The sequence below is a fragment of the Dipodomys spectabilis genome, unplaced genomic scaffold (genome assembly GCF_019054845.1).
Source record: "Dipodomys spectabilis isolate Male_0828 unplaced genomic scaffold, ASM1905484v1 ptg000043l, whole genome shotgun sequence".
NCBI classification, from domain to species: Eukaryota; Metazoa; Chordata; class Mammalia; order Rodentia; family Heteromyidae; genus Dipodomys; species Dipodomys spectabilis.
In genome coordinates, this window is record NW_024870720.1 from 31276386 (window position 1) to 31295342 (window position 18957).

Sequence of the window (18957 nt, forward strand, 5' to 3'; positions counted from 1 at the left end):
AGCATTTCTCTCCATTGTCCCACATTAGGTCATAATAGAAGGGCCTTTAAAGCCAATTTGGTCTCACGCAGATTGCAGGGTGTCCTGACTTCAGACTGAGAAGCTTTCTGTGGCTGAGGCTGGCTGAGAAGCGGCTTCCATCTACAAACTGTCTAGTAGTACTTCCCCATCCGGGACAAGCCTTTCCTCCAAGGTAATGTGTGTGGGGTTCCTGAGTGAAATATCTCCGTATCTCTATAATGGTTCTGTGTTTCCCAAGTGTCATGGTTCCTGGTGGCTTGTCTAAAGGGATGGAGTGTGAATAATCTATCTGCCAGCCTCCTCTTCCTCTTTCCATAGGTATAAAATCCTCTGCACTTCCAAGCTGTCACAGGGTTTTCCTAAGTTTCCTGCTATACAAGTCTGATCTCACTTTCAAATATATATAGGAGTCCACCTGAAGGTACAGTGGAAGAAGAAATGGAAGAAGAAATGGGGCCCAAGTGTTTCAACTAACGTTCAGTGCCAAGCATTTAGGCAAGACTTATAGGCGACTTGGGCTTTGGAATGTATTATAAGGAGTCTCGAGTGTCCCAAACAGGACTACCATAGCATTTTAGCCACACGTCAGCATCAATTGGAAATAACCCAGGGTTGTGTGCTAAGTACAGGGAGAGTTGGTACCTCTGCTGCTCAGATTTATTTCACTAAATCTACCCACAGATCAATGATTCCTTGTCCCATAGACCTCTGGAAAAACTCAAAGGATGCTAGTGAAAGGAAATCCAGCTTCTGTAATTAGTTGCTCTTTGATCATAAGTAATATCATCCTCTGCCTCATGAAGTATCCACAGCCATTTCTATCATATGATATTTACATATGCTGAGTAGGTCATGAGAACTGTCTTGGATATTTTCCTTTTGTTGATACTGGGGTTTGAACTTGGTCAAACATTATCCCACTTGAGCCATGTCCCTGCCTCTTTTAGTTTTTGTAATATTTGGAATAGGGTCTCATGTTTCTGTCTGAGCTGGTTTGGATTGCTATCTTCCTGGTTAGGCTTTCTAAATAGCTGGCATGATAGACATGTACCACCACACTCAGATTTTTTAATCTGTTCAGTTGGACTTTTGCTAAACTTTTTGTCTTGGGTTGGCTTCAAAAAACCTGACCTTTCTGATCAATTCCCCTAAAGTAGCTGCCAGATTACAGAAGTACCACTACCAATGCCTGACCTTCAGAGGTTTTATCTAAATGTTTTCTTTATTAATCATATAACAAGAGTAATGAGAAGGACTGTTTTTATGTTTGCTTTTAGCTTCACTGGACTGTAACCTCAGCTAATATTGCTCTGGTGCTCACAATGTAGTTACATGTTAATATTTGCTACAAAGAAAACATAAATATCAAGTATTCTTTGCTCTTAAGAGTAAGCATGAATAAAGTAGCACATTTTGTTATAGTAAATGTTTTGTGCCATGATTCTTAGTTTAAAGTGCCCCAGTGCCATCGTTTTACCCTAAGGAATGTGAACTCCTAGTGAATATGAACATTCAAGATAAAGATGGTGAAAATCAGAGCTAGAATTATATCCAAAAGTACAAGAAAAATTAAGAGAATTATCTGAGTTCCATTTATATTCCTGTCTGCTCTGGTTTGAAAGTAATCCAATAGCCTCCTGATGTGAGTTACTTAGAACTGCTCAAAAAGTGTTTGATAATCCATTGGGGAGAGGGGGGGTTTGGACCATGGGGGTCACTCTTAGTCCTTGTAGCCATGAAATGGTCTGCACATACAGTGCCATTTAGGTGTTTCTCTGTTATACTATTGTATACCATGAAGGAGGACATAAAAACCTCTGAGCGTGTTTACTCAGAGATGGTGTGATTCTGTTATACTTTTTGAAGATGGTCTCAACATTTTGAAACAATCTGCTTCTCACTAATGTGTGTGTAATAAAAGCAAGTTGGCTCCATGATCAGAGTTCACTCAACTCTGTAACCTCTACCCACAGGTGAGATGATATTCTATTAAATTCCATTTCTGAAGGTGGAACATTGCAGTGCTGCTAGCTAGTGCTGGCAACTGAGCCTGTGTAAGTGTGAAAGACAAACCCAAACTAGCATAGGTTCATGTTCATTGTCTTGTGATTTCTGCATTACTGATTTTTCTAGAACAGGAGCTCAATGTAGTTAAGTTGGAGTCATTAACAAGTAGTTCTATATTGTTCAGTGTTTTTCTCTAACAGGCTGGGCATTGAAAGGCAGAGGTAGCTATAGAAGAAGCAGCCCATGTTGGATACATATGCATCCTCAATATCTGCAATTATTTTCCCTGTGTTCATTTGGCCATTGGTTGATAAAGGTTGGATGACAAAAGGTAGAGCCATTTAATCTTTGGTGTTTCCATGAGTCATTTAGGATTGGTGCTTTATGTAACATAAAACATGTAACATTTAAAAAATCCTACATATTTTATGTGCACATGCCTATAAATTTTCTTGCCTCTTTAGGTATACAAAGGAGTTTCAGCATGTCTGTGTATGTAGGATGCATCTTGATTAGTGTCACAACTTCTTTCCATATCAGCCTCACCCATCTCGTTTCCTAGTTCTATCTTCACATATGTACATTGAGTATGGATATTCTTGTCTGTGGTTTTTTGTGCACTTTTCATCCAGTCTACTGGTCATAATGCTACCTCTCAAGAGATGATAAATTCTTGTACCCACATGCCATTCAACTTAGTTATAGTGAAATAGCTTGGGTTATTTCCATACCAGAATGTTCCATACCAGAATATAGCCCGAATGCTTTGGAGTTAGAAAGAATGCCTTCAGCTAGGATTTAGAACATAGCTTGACCTCTTACCAACTCCCCAAACTATTGAATGATGGCAACAAATGATTAAATTTTTTAATCTATATTTTTTTTTCAGAAGGTAGTTTCCCTGATGTCTGGACACTTCTGATGAGGGGCGCAGGGCGACATTTTGATTCCTTATAATATCCTTATAATTCTCACTTAAATATCCACAATTGAAATTAACAGGTTTGTCCTAGAGAACTCCATGTCCTGGTGAGTCGAGGTGAGCCAAAGACTACTGGCATGCCCATGAAGCACATGTTCAGGCAATGAAGATAGAATGATACATGGTTTAGATCAGGAGTGCTGTCAGAATACACTTCTTTCCCAGATGATGTATTTTGATTTCAAGTCATTTTCTGGATCAAGTGTGATGACATTTCCTCATTGTTCTTACTTTATACAATGCTTTGTTTTGCGCTTACATAAGGGCTGATCTCTTAAATTCCCCAACAGGGAATACTTCTAATGGTAAGATGACACTGCAGTGTGTAAAAGATGTTCCTGCCTTTTAGCTTTTATGTATGCCAGTCTAAATCCTGTAGGGAACTTAATATGTCACTATAGGATTTCTCCAGAACATGCAGATTACTAGGGTACATCTGGTCCCATTAGCTATTGTTATTGGTCACTCCCTTCCAGGGAGTGATTTGTGGTGGTTCAAGTGCATGTTCTTGAAGTTATTTCTGTAGGAAAACTATATTGTTTATATTTACCTCCCAAATTGGTCAAATATTTTATTGGAGGTTCAGCCTAGGATGTCAGAATGGCTCACTGTGGGCTCTCATAGAATGTTGCGTGTAAATTGCCACTATGTCTCTTGAGGAAACATGGTCAAACAAGAGATCATGTATCCACTCTGGTCAGTGAAGGACTAAGCTTTATTTGTAAGATTATCACCAATCAGAAAGTAAACATCCAACTACTAGAATTGAGAAAACACAGGTTATAGTTAGTAGAATCACTGTCTAGAGTTCCATAGGAAAGTAAGTCTTACTAAAAAGCTAGTCAGCACTTCTATTAACCCCTTTATTGGCTCATTTAACCAGATGGACATATGAGCTGACCTTCCTTTGAGGGAAAAGCATTTGTTCTCTTGAATAATGAGATAAGAGTTCACAGATACTGCTATTAGCTGATTCTGTAACTGCTATGCCTCATGAGATATAAGTGGTTTGTTCATCTTTCTTGCCTGGCAGTCCTAGTGGAGATGAGAAAATCCTGTGTTGAAGAAGTGGTCAGCAGAGGGCAGTACAATCATGCAGAAGAGTGCTCTGGGATTCTGTGAAACCTTGATTTGGAACCTCACCTCTGCAACTTCATAAAAAGCTTTTGGGGATAGCCACATTGTGGAATCAGCTAGCTTGCTGAAGAATATGGGCTGTGTGTAGTATAAAGAATGAAATTAGGTTGTGTGCAGAAAAATGAGTAGAAAGGATTGAGGTCATTTTGAGAGAAACAAACCAAGTTAAAATATGGCATGATTTTGCTCATAAGTGGAATCTAGATCTAAAACAGTAGTAATAGGACTTGAATACAAAAAAGCCCAATGAGAGGGAGAGGATAATTTAAAGGTAAATAGAATAAAAGAATATTGCATATATAGAACAATGAAATGCATGAAATATTATTTTAAAAGTTGGGAGATTGAGAGAATATAATAAGGGTTACCTTGTTCCAAATCCACTGTACACAGCATCTATGGAATGTTTACATAAAACTCCTTGTCCTCTGTTCTAAAGACTTAGATTACTACATTAGCAAGAAAGAACCAGCAATGATACTATTAGGGCCAGACTAAAGACCCCTTCTGCCTTGTGTTAACAGTTGGATTGTTTGGAAGCTACTGGGGTGGGGTGGGATTTAGCATGAATACTATTCTGAGATAGAATCCTGACAATGCCAGAGCATACATACTATTTGGAGGCAGTTTTGGAGGCAGGTTAAGCTAAAAGGAAAATGGACCTCAAGGCAGATCAACTAAGGCAAAAGCTGTTTAGTAGAAGAGAGAACCCAGGTCGGGTAATAGACACTGAAAGACTAAAGGAAAGTGACCAAGACTGTGAAGCAGTGGTTTTTCTAAACCACTGGCTTCCACTTTGAGTGGATTGTCACAGGAATGAAGGGTAACATACTTTTCAGAAGCGCCCATGCTAGAAGCAGCACATTACTCTTGAGGAACCAATGCCATGTTTACATTTTCCTTCATACATAAGACAGATGCATCATCAGATAGTATAATTATACGGCTATGTCTTCTATGGTTTCTCTGTAAGGTCTTACTGAATATGGCTCTTGCTCACATTGATAAGTCTCTTCCTAGGCCTTGTAGGCTTGTCTACTATTTTTTTCAATTGAGGAAGATTAGTACAGAAAACTAAATGACATTTCTATGAGATGTGTGTCTTGTAGGACATAACAGAGCAGGCGGTAGCCCGTGGACATTCTCTTATGCATTTGTGTGGAGTGAATTTGTTGGAGAGAAAACTCACTAGACTTCAAAATAGTTCATATTCTATTTGCATAGTGACTTTTGGATAGAAATATTTTGCCATCATTATGACAAATATTCAGATGTTCTCTGCAGAGGGCAAAGAACTCGTGGCATTTCCTGACGTATTTGTTTAGCTTTTGGTGTTCCTAAAGAAGTTACAGAATTATTTCCTTGGCCCTTATGGTCAACCTTACTACATTTGACATATGGGCATACAATTTTGCCAAACTAATACAGCTCAGGTTCTTGACTGGATTCAGTCTTGGTCTAGTGTGGCATGTAAGGCATAATGAACCAAGTGTTTCATATCTTCTGGTCATAAAGTAACCACCAGAAGTATGTTTAAGCCTCTCTCAATATTTCCTTGGAAGTGTTGGTTTGTCCAATGAAAATCACGTTTTGTTCTATGATCTAGGACATATATCTACTCCCTCTCAGAGCTAAGAGATTTAAGTAGTAAAAGTTGAGGCCCTCAGTTCATGGCATAAAGTTCAACCAGGGCTGAAGAGGGATCTGGAGTTAGCTGCTTGAGTGTTAGAAGCTGGTTTCAGAAACCAGTCTAATTCTCAGACTGCAGGAGGGTTAACATTTGTCTTCCCTTCTGATGCTCTGGTAGAAATGAGAATCAAGTCCACAGAATAGCCATTGGAAGAGTGTGTCACAAACCTCTTCTGAGAAAAATGGAGGAACACACTTTTAAGTTCCTTGCCTACACTTTCTTGGGAAATGAAATCTCTGAAATTTGCTTGTGTACTTGTGTAGACACTTCTCCCTCCAATGTAGAGGTGCGTGTCTTCCAGCCATCTTTTCTCCGAGAGCTCGGATGTAAGGATGTAGCTCTGTGGACAGAAGCTGACAGCTAGAGTGCTCAGTGTGTGGGTTAAGTCCTTCTTCATGGGCTGGGAATGTGATTGAGTAGTAAAGTGCTTGCTTAGTGACAGCCCACGAGTGGCCATAGAAAGTACTGTTTATTTACCCAAATGTCCAGTCCCCCTTCTGTCCCAGAATTGGTGACTTAAGAGCTAAATTGTGAGGAACCTTCGAATTTAAGGCATTATGCAGCTGGAGGTATGGCTCAAGGGGTGGAGTGCTGGCCCGGCAACTACAAGCCTCTGGAGTCAAACCCCAGTACTGCCCCAGAGAAAATGAAAGCACTGTGTGTGAGGTCCAAACCCTCTCCCACAGGAAGAAGCTCAGCTTTGAAGGGTGTTTGCCAATGTTAAGGTGCAGGGCCTGGGGCCAGGGTCTGTGCCTCTGGGAGCATCTTCTCTGTCCCGTGTGGGGGTTTTTCTCAGTTGCCCCATTGATGGAGACTCTCAACTAGTCTCTAATGAAATTGATTCAAAAAAACGCCTGTATGTTTGGTGTGTTTAGGTGAAGGGAGAGTCAGCGACTTCTTATTTCCCAGGGTTTATCTGGGTTTTTTTTTAAACTTCATATAGATACATTATATCTGGATACTTTTGAAGAGCCAGACTGCCAAAGGCACTGAGGTTGGAACTCAGAGCCCCTTGTGTGTTAGGCAAGTACCCTGTCACCTGAGCCATACCCCCAGCCCTTTATGCTATGGTTATTTTTGAGATAAAGTCTGGCATTTTGCCTGCAATCCTGGACTGCAAGTCCCTTATTTACGCTTTCTGACATAACTAGGATGACAGGTTCATGTCAGCATGCCCAGCTGTTTATTGAGTGAAATGGGGTCTCACACACTTTTCTGCCCAGTTTCCCATGATCCTTCTATTCTCAGTCTCCAAAATAATTAGGACTACAGGCATAAGCAGCTACAATAAGCAGCCTGTTGGTATTGATTGAAGTTGTTTGAATCTTTTTAATATGTTTTTTTATTGTAAAAATACTGTACAGAGGGGTTACAGTAACATGAGTAAGGTAATGAGTGCATTTCCTATCGAGCATTGTTACTCTTCCTGAGGTTGTTTGAATCTTATCCGTCAGTTCAGTCAGTATCTTGATATCTCAACAATTCTGGGCTTTCTGACCTGTGAATAGTATGAAGCTTCCCATTTATCTAGATCTTCAATTTTGGTGAGAGTATACTATACTATTCAGCATAGAAATTTTGCATCAGTGTTAAATTTATTTCTTTGTATTTTCACTTTGATGCTATTTGTTAATTTGTACTTTTAGAAATATCTGAATTTCCCAAATGAGATATTCTATTGACCTTTTATCCTCTGCTAAGTTTTTGTAGATTCTTTGGGAATGGATTTGTAGATTATGTTGTTTAAGAATGACTTTTGCCTCTTTACAAACTAATAGCCCTTCAGTACAATGTTGAATGTTGCTAGATTTAATATGCTTTTAATTTGAATTTTAGAGTTTTTGCAACCATTATAAGACATTGCCTTGTTCCTTTCATGGTGCCTTTTTATTGATTTTGGTTTTGGTGTCAGAATAATGCTGGACTCATAAAAGGAGCCATGAAATAGCTCTTCTGTTTACTGAAACACTTTATAGTTGGTATTGTTAAATACCTGATAGAAATCTTCAGTGAGTCTATCTGATCCTGGAATTTTAATGTGGTATTTAAGACACAATCAATTTCTTTTAGTAAAATAAAAGGTTAGGTAAGTATCCGTTTCTTTTTTTCAATGAAGTTTGCCTATTTGTGCCTTTTGAGGTATTTGTCTGTTTAAGTTATGAGATGGCTTGGCATAAAATTTGCCCTCTTTCCTTTCATAGAACCTGTCATCTAGCTAGATGGATTCGCCCATCTTTTAGCCTGATGACCCACAGACCACCTTAATCTAAGTGTTTTAAAAAGGTAAAATTGTTCAAGGAGAGACAAGAATGTATGCTGGAACCGGCTAATCTTTGGAATTTAGTTTACCTCATTGCTTTTCTACTGTATGTCTTAGGATTCAAGAAGAGTTAGGATTTTACGGACTATTGAGCCAGTTCTCATCATAAGGATGGGTACAAGTCACTCATGGCTTCCTGTACCCTAAGTGGAAGCAAAACTATCACTATGTCTTTAATGTGGTTTGAAGATTAGAGCTTTAAAAACATTATTGAAGAGGCGCCTGTAAGCGCCTCACCCAGAGACGTCCAGATGAAAGCAGCCCGGCCCTGCAGGCCCCGGAGAGAGGCAGTGGTGGGGAGAATGGGGGCCAATCAGTTAGTGGTACGACTTGTATTGGATGAACGAATACACCTCACCCCTTGGGACTGGAGTTTTTCATTCAGGAATTGAAGTGTATGGCAGAGAATTTGCTTATGGTGGCCATCCGTACTCTTTTTCTGGAATATTTGAAATTTCCCCAGGAAATGCTTCTGACCTAGGAGACACATTTAAATTTAAAGAAACTCTTGTTTTAGGGAACACTGATAGAAGCTGATATAGGGGGAAAATGTAGACGAACTGGGAAACGAATAGAAAGGCAATGCCTATCATTTAATGCAGTAAAAACTGCAATCACTTTTCTTCAGCTTTATCAGAGATTCTTTGTGGGAAAGAGATTCTTCGCTGGATCAATCGACTTGCCTGCTTCGGCTCCTGTATCCCCCTTTCTCCAGAGATGCCTCCCGAAGGAGTGGCTCACTCCTGCAGCCCTGCAGTGCAGGATCAGCCAGGAGCTCCAGGATGAGCTGGAAGAAGCAGAGGATGCTGGTGCATCCGCCTCTGTGGCAAGGCTGCCACGGGCTCCAGACCCGGGCGCCACACTAAGGTATAAATGTCTCCGAAGTCACCACTGTCTCCGGCAGTGGAACATCATTAAAAGAAAACAGTATAGCATCCTTTGGGTACTTTGTATGCAAAGATGGCTCTACCCAAATCCCAGTTTTTCAGCTCAGGATTATATTTGTCTTCTTAAAACAAACAAACAAACAAGAACAACAGTATAAGGCTGGGAAGGTGGCTCAGTGGTAGAGTGCTTGCCTTGCATGCATGAGGCCCTGGGTTTGATTCCTCAGCACCACATAAGCAGAAAAAGCCAAAAGTGATCTTATGGCTCAAGTGGTAGAGCGCTAGCCTTGAGTTGAAGAGCTGAGGGACAGTGCCCAGGCCGAGAGTTCAGGCCCCACGACTGACAAAAAAAAAAAAAGAACAAATAACAGTATATACATATAATCTATCTATCCCTTGGCACAGGAGGGAGAACTTTCTATGAAGCAAGCTACTCGCTTGTAAATCTGGATTTCTGTTTTATACAAGCTCTGTTATGTTTACAGTATTTTGTATTGCTGTTTAGAAATCTTGCATGGGACTTCTGCCATTGTAAAAGAAAATATTCCTCTTCAAAAATAAGGCAGGTAATTTTTTTTGCAGACAGCTGCGCTTTTATTTTTTTATTTTTTCAAATTTTTTATTGTGATTAAGTGGTTACATAATTTCCCAAATTTCACAGTATTGTGGGATAGTGATGCTTAGTTAAAGTCACAGACACATTCTAACTTTCATAGGACAAATTGTCTATCATGGTCTATAACATTTATGAGTTCTATGAGCTTTGCAATACAGTTATTTCTTCCACATTGGGTGATATGTACATTTCTTTTGTTTTGCATAGCATCAGCTGTTCCCTCTTTCCCACTTGTTCCCTCCCTCCCATCACTGCCATTGAGTTGCTTAGTTCATTTTGGTCAATGTCCAGTGCAGCTGATGGGTGACGCTGTTGTATGTTTTTCCCTGATTCCCTCTAGTTCTGTGTCATCCTCCTGGTTTCCCTCCGGTGTGCACATATATACCATACATGTGATCAGCAGCATGGGGTTATTTAGTAGTGATTCGACCAGATGAGTGGAAGTCCTTTGTTTCTTAAGTCTTGTTAATTTTGTCGTATCACCTTACATTTTTAATTTAACATCCACTTATCAGGGAGACTATGTGCCGTTTCTCTTTGCACTTGGCTTACCTCGCTCAACATGGTTTCTTCTAGCTCCATCCATTTCCCTACAAATGCCATTATTTTGTCATTTCTAATGGCTGCATAATATTCCATTGTGTATAGATACCACAATTTTTGGATCCATTCATCTGTGGTGGGAAATCTGGGTTGTTTCCATATCCTAGCTATTGCGAACAGTGCTGCAATAAACATGGAGATGCATGTGTCCTTGTATACTGGTTCCTGTTGTTCAGGATAGATGCCTAGAAGTGGTATGACTGGGTCATAAGGGAAGTCAATATTTAGCTTTCTGAGGACCTTCCAGACTGCTTTCCAAAGTGGTTGTATAAGTGTACATTCCCACCAGCAGTGGAATAGGGTTCCTCTTTTTCCGCATCCCCTCCAGCATTTGTCGTTGGCTAACTTGAGGATTGGGCCATTCTGACTGGGGTAAGGTGGTATCTCAGGGTTGTCTTTATTTGCATTTCCTTTACAACCAGGGATGGTGAACATGTGTTTCTTTGCCATTTTTATCTCTTCTTCTGAGAAGTCTCTTTTTAGTTCCCTTGCCCATTTAGTAATTGGTTTGTTAGGTTTGGGAGGGATTAGTTTCTTGAGTTCCCCGTATATTAACCCCTTGTCTGATATACTGCTGGTAAATATTTTTTCCCAATTAGTTGGTTGTCTTTCTAGCTTGGTTGCTATAGCTTTAGCTGTGCAGAAACTTTTTAGTTTAAGGTAGTCCCATTTATCGAGTCTCTCTCCAATTTGTTGTGAAGAGGCAGGTAATTTAATACACAATTGCCAGAGCAATAAATAATAGGCACACAAAAAGTTCCTACACAGAGTTACTATCACCTGCATAAGAATTGTCTTTTAGATTTGTGTTTAACATTTTTGGCCATCACATGCAGAGAACCAAACTGGCCTGATGGCTAGGAATACATGGCCCCGAGGCCCTGGGGCCTCTTCACGCTCTTCCTTTTCTGAGTAGCACATCTCCCAGTGTCCATGGGACAGTTGATTTCATCCCAAATATCCATCCACATAGGCTGGTGATACTCCCCTGTCTGCCTACCTTGGATGCCTTTGATTCAAAAATTAAGATTTCCATTGAAGACATTCGTGTAACTGACAAGTGTTTTTGCGCATGTGTTGAGGAAGGGATTCCATTTTTAATAGCAAATAATTTCTTCCCCATACAAGATTTCATTGATGGGATAGGAATAACCTAAGTAGTAGCCTTCTGAGCAGCAGTTTGTATTGACATCAACCACTTTTAACTCTTCAGACTACCTTTTATACTAGTGCTCAGAAACTATAGCTAATGAAACACCACCAGATAGGTAATTCTTTGGTACTTCATACTTTTTAGGTTTCATACCAGAAAGAATATGTCAGAATTATTATAATGGGGGTAATCTCCTCTTGTAATAGAAAGCTTATTCTTACTGACTTCTGGTTAAAAAATAATATTTATGTGTCTTTAAATTCATCTTTTTATATCCCCTCAAATGTATATCTCTTGCCTAATGTACTCTTGAGATAGAAGTTGTCACCACAGGAAAGTCCTCATTAGCAAAGAATCTGTCTCCTTGTGTCTGCTCCCAGTGAAACTCTAGTATGTAAGAACCAAGTCATTTCATGTTCAATGAATGAATGTTCTACATAAAATATGGGAAAGAAGAAAAATGATCCAAGGAAGTGACTTCAGCATTATATATGCTATTGGTTTTGAAATTTTTTACATTTATTTAAACTTTTGGATTGGATTGTGAAAAAAATATTGATATCTTCCCTCAACAAACAAATAGGGGGAAAGGACCAATGTGGGAAAATGAATCAATTTCAATTTATCCTGAAAATTCTATATAGCTCTAGTGAGTCCCATGACATTTGACCATTCAATAAATATTGCCAACCATACATGAGGAATTTAGTAGCCAGGAAGAAGGAATTTAGTAGCCAAGAAGCTCCACTCCTGGAGCTGAGGATGGCTGGTTTCTTGTGTTATGGTCTTGATGTTGAGCTGTTCTTTCTGAGGTGGAACTTCTGGATAAAGTCTCATTTTACTGTGGAATATTCTGAAGCTCAACTTTTCTTTGGTTCCTTGCCTATACTTAATCTGTACCTCAGGCATGTTCTTTTTGAGGGAGGGGTTTGATATGTTCTTTTAACTGCACTTGTGTGTGAATAACCATAGGCTCGAAAGCCTGAAAACAATTTATATAATGGTATTCTTATATGGGGCATATTATGGACTTGAGACTGAATTCTGGGAAGTTTGACAGCAGCTTCAAAGATGACAGAGGAAGAGCTTTGTACTCAATCCCATTCCTGTGTAGGCTGGATATAGCATCCATTACGTTTAGGTGTGAATTGGATTCTTTTAGGTCTGAGATAGGGACTCAAACTCGCTTTTGCTCATTCACTGGCACCCAATCAACCTCTATGAATTAGATGTTAATTGAAGCTCAGATAAGATTCCCTACTTGGGCAGCTAGGAGGATAAACCAAAATATAGTGACTTCCGAGTCTGGGTTGTACAGTTTGGTATGGGCTTGGGAAGAAGGCCAGACATGTACTGAGGTAGGCAGAACCATGCTGTCTTATGCTCTGCTTCTACTGATCCAGCTAGCTTGCTTTTTTCGAACAAAAGCAAAATTAAGCCATGATCCTTTAAACTACCCTGTCCATTTCATCCTAGTGTTCTTTCTACTTTTGATTACTTTAGACCTTCACACTAAAATGTCATCAACTCTAGAGTTACAAGTTTTAACTGTGAAGCACTTCTTTCTTCCTAAATTCTAACAGTCAGAACAAACTTTCTCACCCAGATGACTGAAGCCAGAGAGATTGATTGGAAACATCTGTTAGATGAAGTAATCCAAGTGCACCCTGAGAAGCAATCTATGGTAGGCCTTAAGCATTCCTATGCATATGTGTATATATTTATATATGTTTATATGAGTGTATATGTGTGTGCATATATATGTATGTGTATATATATATATACATATATATATATATATATATATATATATATATGAGCCTACCATGATAAGAACACAAAGTCCTTATCATTTATCTGGACCATTTCTCAGGATTATATTTTCAGTGAGCAACTGAGGGTTGAAGTCATAAATGATGGGTTTTTCAAGATCCTTGGCAGAAACACAAATACACTGCTATAGATGCTGCACATCTACCTGCTCTATATCATCCTCATGGGTGTATGAGGAGTATGGAACTGGTGCCAACATGATGTTTATGTTGGATATTGTGCCACAAGTAACAAAAATCCTTTGTCTCCTGATCCAAGAGTTTTATATCCAGCTGGCACCAATGAAACAGTCAGAGGCTGGCTTACCAGCTGGCAAGTAAGGTGAAATACACACTCTGACACAAGCATGCTTAAGCTCAGCAATGCTTGATGTCCAACATAAAGCATTATAAATTCCAACTCGGAGATCGGAAAAATGTAGACTATTCTGACAAAGTGATTTCACCTTTAGAAAAGTGTTGCTCACTGAAGTGAGGTGAGAATGGCACAAAATAAATTTTGGAACTTGGAATCAAGCAATCTTTGTAGAATTCCCTTCCAGCAAAGCACTATGCTGGCAACTTAGAGAGCCATCCAGACATGTTTACTTTCAAACCTAGGTTTGGGGTGACATTAGAAGTCTGGCTTAAATTGGAAGTTTTTACCAGAAGTCCTTAAACTTTGGATAATAGTTTCCAAATTGGAGTCTTTAAACTTTAGGGGACTAAAAAAGTTTGTGAGCTATGTTTTTAATATTTCAAAATAGCACTCTTTCTGTGTATATTTTTACATGTTTATCCAAATATAAATCCTGTTTGCTTTTAACAACAATGATGTCACTTAAATACATGTAAAAACATTGATTCTTATGTTGATCAGAAGCTCTGGTTGGCAGAAAAAAATATGACTTTTTTATTTTTATGTTTAAAGGTTACTGGTGGACATGTTTTTTTTTTTTTTTTAAAGTACTTGAATTGTTAAAAACGTTTTGCTTGGAGTTAATCAAACAGTATGACATATGTTGATTTAGGTTTAATTTCACTTAGGCCTTTTGTGGGGGGAAAGTAGTACAGTTCAATGAATAATGAATGACTTTGCTCTCAGGAATAACCTTTTGCTTTCATAAATCTAACTTTTGCCTTGTTTATATTTCAGGGCATGGGCCCCAGTCAAGCAACTTCAAATTATGGACTTAATGTATGACTAAAGGGCATAGCCATAAGAACTAGAAACAGAAATCAAGGACTCTATTATGAATAAATAGCTTGGGTTGCTCACCTTTTCCTGAAAGGCCCCAGAGAGTAAACAGGGCTTTGCATGGCCGGTGGTCTTTGTCTCAATTATTCTGTTGAGTGCAAAAGTAGTGGTAGAAAATGTGTGAGATGAATGATTGTATTCCAACCAAACTTACACAGGAGGTAGATGATAGGTTGGATTTTCATTTGCCAACCTCTGCTATGTGTAACTCCATTCCTCATCTCAGCTTCTCATTGTTAATTGCCTAGTCAAAACATGGAATTAATCTGATAGCTCATTTTTTCACACTAGGATGTATATGTTTATTAGCCATCCGAAAAAGTTTTCTAGATCTGGTTTCAAGAATCAGACAACCTGTGACAAACAATAGTTCTACAAGTCTTCCAATGGATTCACTAAGTGGCTCTCAGGAAATATGGCTCTCAGAAAATGTAGAAGCAATGGCCAGCCAGAGTAGCAGGAACACATGTATAAGATTACAGCTGTGGATCTAAGTGAGCAAGAAGACTATTGGTTCCCCCTCCCCACTTTTCTTGACTCTGTATACTTGGAACTAAAACAGAGTAGTGAGACAGGTGAACATACTTAGTAATGCATTGAACCTCAACCTCAGGAAACCCTTATGCCTTACCTCCTTTCTAGTCTTCACCTTAAACCTTAATCAATGACAAGAGTTTTAAATTGAACTGGACTGAGACACTATGAAAAGTTATAGAATTATCCAATGATGAAGACTAGACATAATACGATGACAGAAAAATGACTTTTCTAGACTTGACTCCACAATTCTAATTCAGTAAGTTAATAGTGTTGTTTTCTTGCTCATTCTCCTCACCAGTGATTCCATATCTTCTCCAGGTGTCATGTTTCTTGCTGAACACTCTTATGCCCTTATCACTTATCAGTGGCCTCTACTCTTATATTGGCCATTAAGATTCAATGTATGAATTTGGAGGGAAAATGCTTAATCCAAAAGATTCTTGGCTCCAAAAGTTCTGGTTCCTTTCTTCTATAAAATACATTTATTCCAGGACAATAGTTCCAGCAGCCAACAATATCAACTCAAAAGTCCAAAGTCCAGAATTGTGTCTAGATATAATCCAAACCACATATGAATGAGTCCTAAAGATATATGTCATTCTCATGTTACCAGAGCTAGGACAAAGGTTGTCCCAAGAGTCCTAATTGATAGACTAAGACGCTTATCCTCCAAGCCTGTTTTTCCAGGTTTCTAAGGTAATAGTTGAGAGAAAGATTAAAGAGATCAGAAGGAAGGAAAAAAGACAGAGCTAGAAGTTAGCCATATCAGTGCCTGGACCCTTCTTCAAATATTCAATGTCGAGCCATCATTCTAATTCTTTGGATATGGGGGCAAGGTCTTTTCTTCCATAATTATTTTTCTGCTGATGGAGGATGAGTATAGGAATTTTGGGACTAGGGGACATTCTAAAAAATATAAGAGAGGCAATTACCCTGCTGCTGCTGCTGATTTCTTCTTCTTCTTCTTCTTTCTTCTTCTTCTTCTTCCTTCTTTCTTCTTCTTCTTCTTCTTCTTCTTCGCTTCTTCCCTCTTCTCCTAGCCTCTTCTTCTCTTCGCTTCCTTCTTCTTCCTCTTTCTGTCCTCTTCCTCACCTCTTCCTCCTCTTCCTCCTCTTCGCTCCTCTTCCTCCTCCTCCTCCTCCTCCTCCTCCTCCTCCGCCTCCTCCTCTCCTCCTCCTCTCCTCCTCCTCCTCCTCCTCCTCCTCTCCTCTTCTTCCTTCTTCTTCTTCTTCTTCTTCTCTTCTTTCTTCTTCTTCTTCTTTCTTCTTTCTTCTTCTTTCCTTCTTCTTCTTCTTCTTCTCTTCTTCTTCTTCTTCTTCTTCTTCTTCCTTCTTCTCTTCTTCTTTCTCTCTTCTTCTTCTTCTTCTTCTTCTTCTCTTTCTTCTTCTTCTTCTTCTTCTTCTTCCTCTTCCTTCTTCCTTCTTCTTCCTTCTTCCTTCTTCTTCTTCTTCCTTCTTCTTCTTCTTCTTCTTCTTCTTCTTCTTCTTCTTTCTTCTTCTTCTTCTTCTTCTTCTTCTCTTCTTCTTCTTCTTCTTCTTCTTTCTTCTTCTTCTTCTTCTTCTTCTTCTTCTTCTTCTTCTTCTTCTTCTTCTTCTTCTTCTTCTTCTCTTCTTCCTTCTTCTTCTTCCTTCTTCCTTCTTCTTCATCTTCTTCTCTTCCTTCTTCTCTTCTTCTTCTCCTCTTCTTCTTCTCTCTTCTTCTTCTTCTTCTTCTTTTCATCTTCTTCTTCTTCTTCTTCTTCTTCTTCTTCTTCTTCCTTCTTCTTCTTCTTCTTCTTCTTCTTCTTCTTCTTCTTCTTCTTCTTCTTCTTCTTCTTCTTCTTCTTCTCTTCTTCCTCCTCCTCCTCTCCTCCTCTGCCTCCTCCTCCTCTCCTCCTCCTCCTCCTCCTCCTCCTCCTCCTCCTCCTCCTCCTCTCCTCCTCCGTCCTTCCTCCTCTCTTCTTCTCCTTCTTCTCTTCTTCCTTCTTCTTCTTCTTTCTTCTTCTATCTTCTTCTTTCTTCTCTTTCTTCTTCTTCTTCTTCTTCTTCTTCTTCTTCTTTTCTTTTCTTCTTCTTCTTCTTCCTTTCTTCTTCTTCTTCTTCTTCTCTTCTTCTTCTTCTCTTTCTTCTTCATTCTTTCTTCTCTTTCTTCTTCTTCTTCTTCTTCTTCTCTTCTTCTTCTTCTCTTCTTCTTCTTCTTCTTCTTCTTCTTCCTTCTTCCTTCTTCTTCTTCTTTCTTCTCTTCTTCTTCTTCTTCTTCTTCTTTCTTCTTCTTCTTCTTTCTTCTTCTTCTTCTTCTTCTTCTTCTTCTTCTTCTTCTTCTTCTTCTTCTTCTTCTTCTTCTTCTTCTTCTTCTTCTTCTTCTTCTTTCTTCTTCTTTCTTCTTCTTCTTTCTCCTTCTTCTTCTTCTTCTTCTTCTTCTTCTTCTTCTTCTTCTTCTTCTTCTTCTTCTTTCTTCTCTTCTTCTTCTTCTTCTTCTTCTTCTTCTTCTTCTTCTTTCTTCTTTCTTCTTCTTTTTCCTACCATGCTGGTTTCTAATGGTAGGAGTATCAATTTTACAAATGCAGTAAATCAACCAGCATCCAGAAAAACATACTTTCATTTAGAATTCACTTACAAAAGAAAGGCCTTTAATTACCAAAGAATCTATAGAGAAGGCATCAACAGCAACAATATGGTAATCTAAGACCTTAAACGGCTTCAGTTATATTTTGAAATAACTAGGGATATAATCCCAGCATTCTTTTAAAATAATAGGTACTTCTTGGGCTATGGTCAAGGTATTTAAGGTCATCTGATTTGGAAAAGCCACTCCATGGATTTTTGTAATCTTGTTCAAGAGGGTGATGACCTGTGAGCTTTGGTTAAAACCAGCTGCTATGAACTTAGGAAGTAGAAAAACCTCCCAAGCTCCTGGATTGGAAAGATTAACATCACGAAAATGGCATACTTCCCAAGGCTATCTGCAAATTCAATGTGATACCTATCAGTATTCCAACCTCATTCTTTAAGAAATAGAAGAAGCAATCTCAAAATTCATATGGAACAATAAAAGACCTTGAATAGCAAAAACGATCCTTAGCAGAAAGAACAGTGCTGGAGGAATATCAATTCCAAATTTCAAACTCTACTACAAAGCCATAGTAATAAAAAAAGCTTGGTAATGGCACAAGAACAGACCTCAGGACCAATGAATAGAACTGAAAACCCAGAAATGAACCCACAGACCTGTAGCCACCTAATCTTTGATAAGGGAGCTAAAAAAATAGAATGGAAGAAAGACAGCCTCTTCAGGAAATGGTGCTGGCAAAATTGGTTAATCACCTGTAGAAAACTAAAGCTAGATCTTTATATATCACCCTGGACCAGAATCAACTCCAAATGGATCAAAGACCTCAAAGTCAAAGCAGACACCCTGAAAACATTACAGGAAGGAATAGGAGAAACCTTAGGTCTCTTGGGCACAGGCTGAAATTTTCTTAATAGAGACCCAGAAGCACAACGAATCAAAGAAAGGTTGGACAAATGGGATTGCATGAAATTGCAGAGCTTCTGCATAGCAAAGGACATAGCTAGCAAGATCAATAGAAAGCCCACAGATTGGGAGAAGATCTTCACTAGCCATACAATGGACAAGGGTCTCATATCTAAAATATACTTAGAACTCAAAAAATTTAATCCCCCAAGAACAAATCCTCAAAGAAACAACTGCCCAATAAATAAGTGGGCGAAAGACTTAAAGAGAGACTTCTCTGAAGAAGAAATAAGAATGGCCAATAGACACATGAGGAAATGTTCAACCTCCCTAGCCATAAAAGAAATGCAAATCAAAACAACATTGAGATACCATCTCACCCCAGTTAGAATGGCTATAATGAAGAACTCTAATAACAACAGATGCTGGAGGGGATGTGGCCAGAAGGGAACCCTACTGCATTGTTGGTGGGAGAGTAA

General features: G+C 39.0%; 1 pseudogene; it reads left to right on the forward strand.

The window, feature by feature from the left end:
* Positions 1 to 8459: 8459 nt before the first annotated feature.
* Positions 8460 to 9030, forward strand: LOC122106906 (annotated as a pseudogene).
* The last annotated feature ends 9927 nt before the right edge of the window (positions 9031 to 18957 follow it).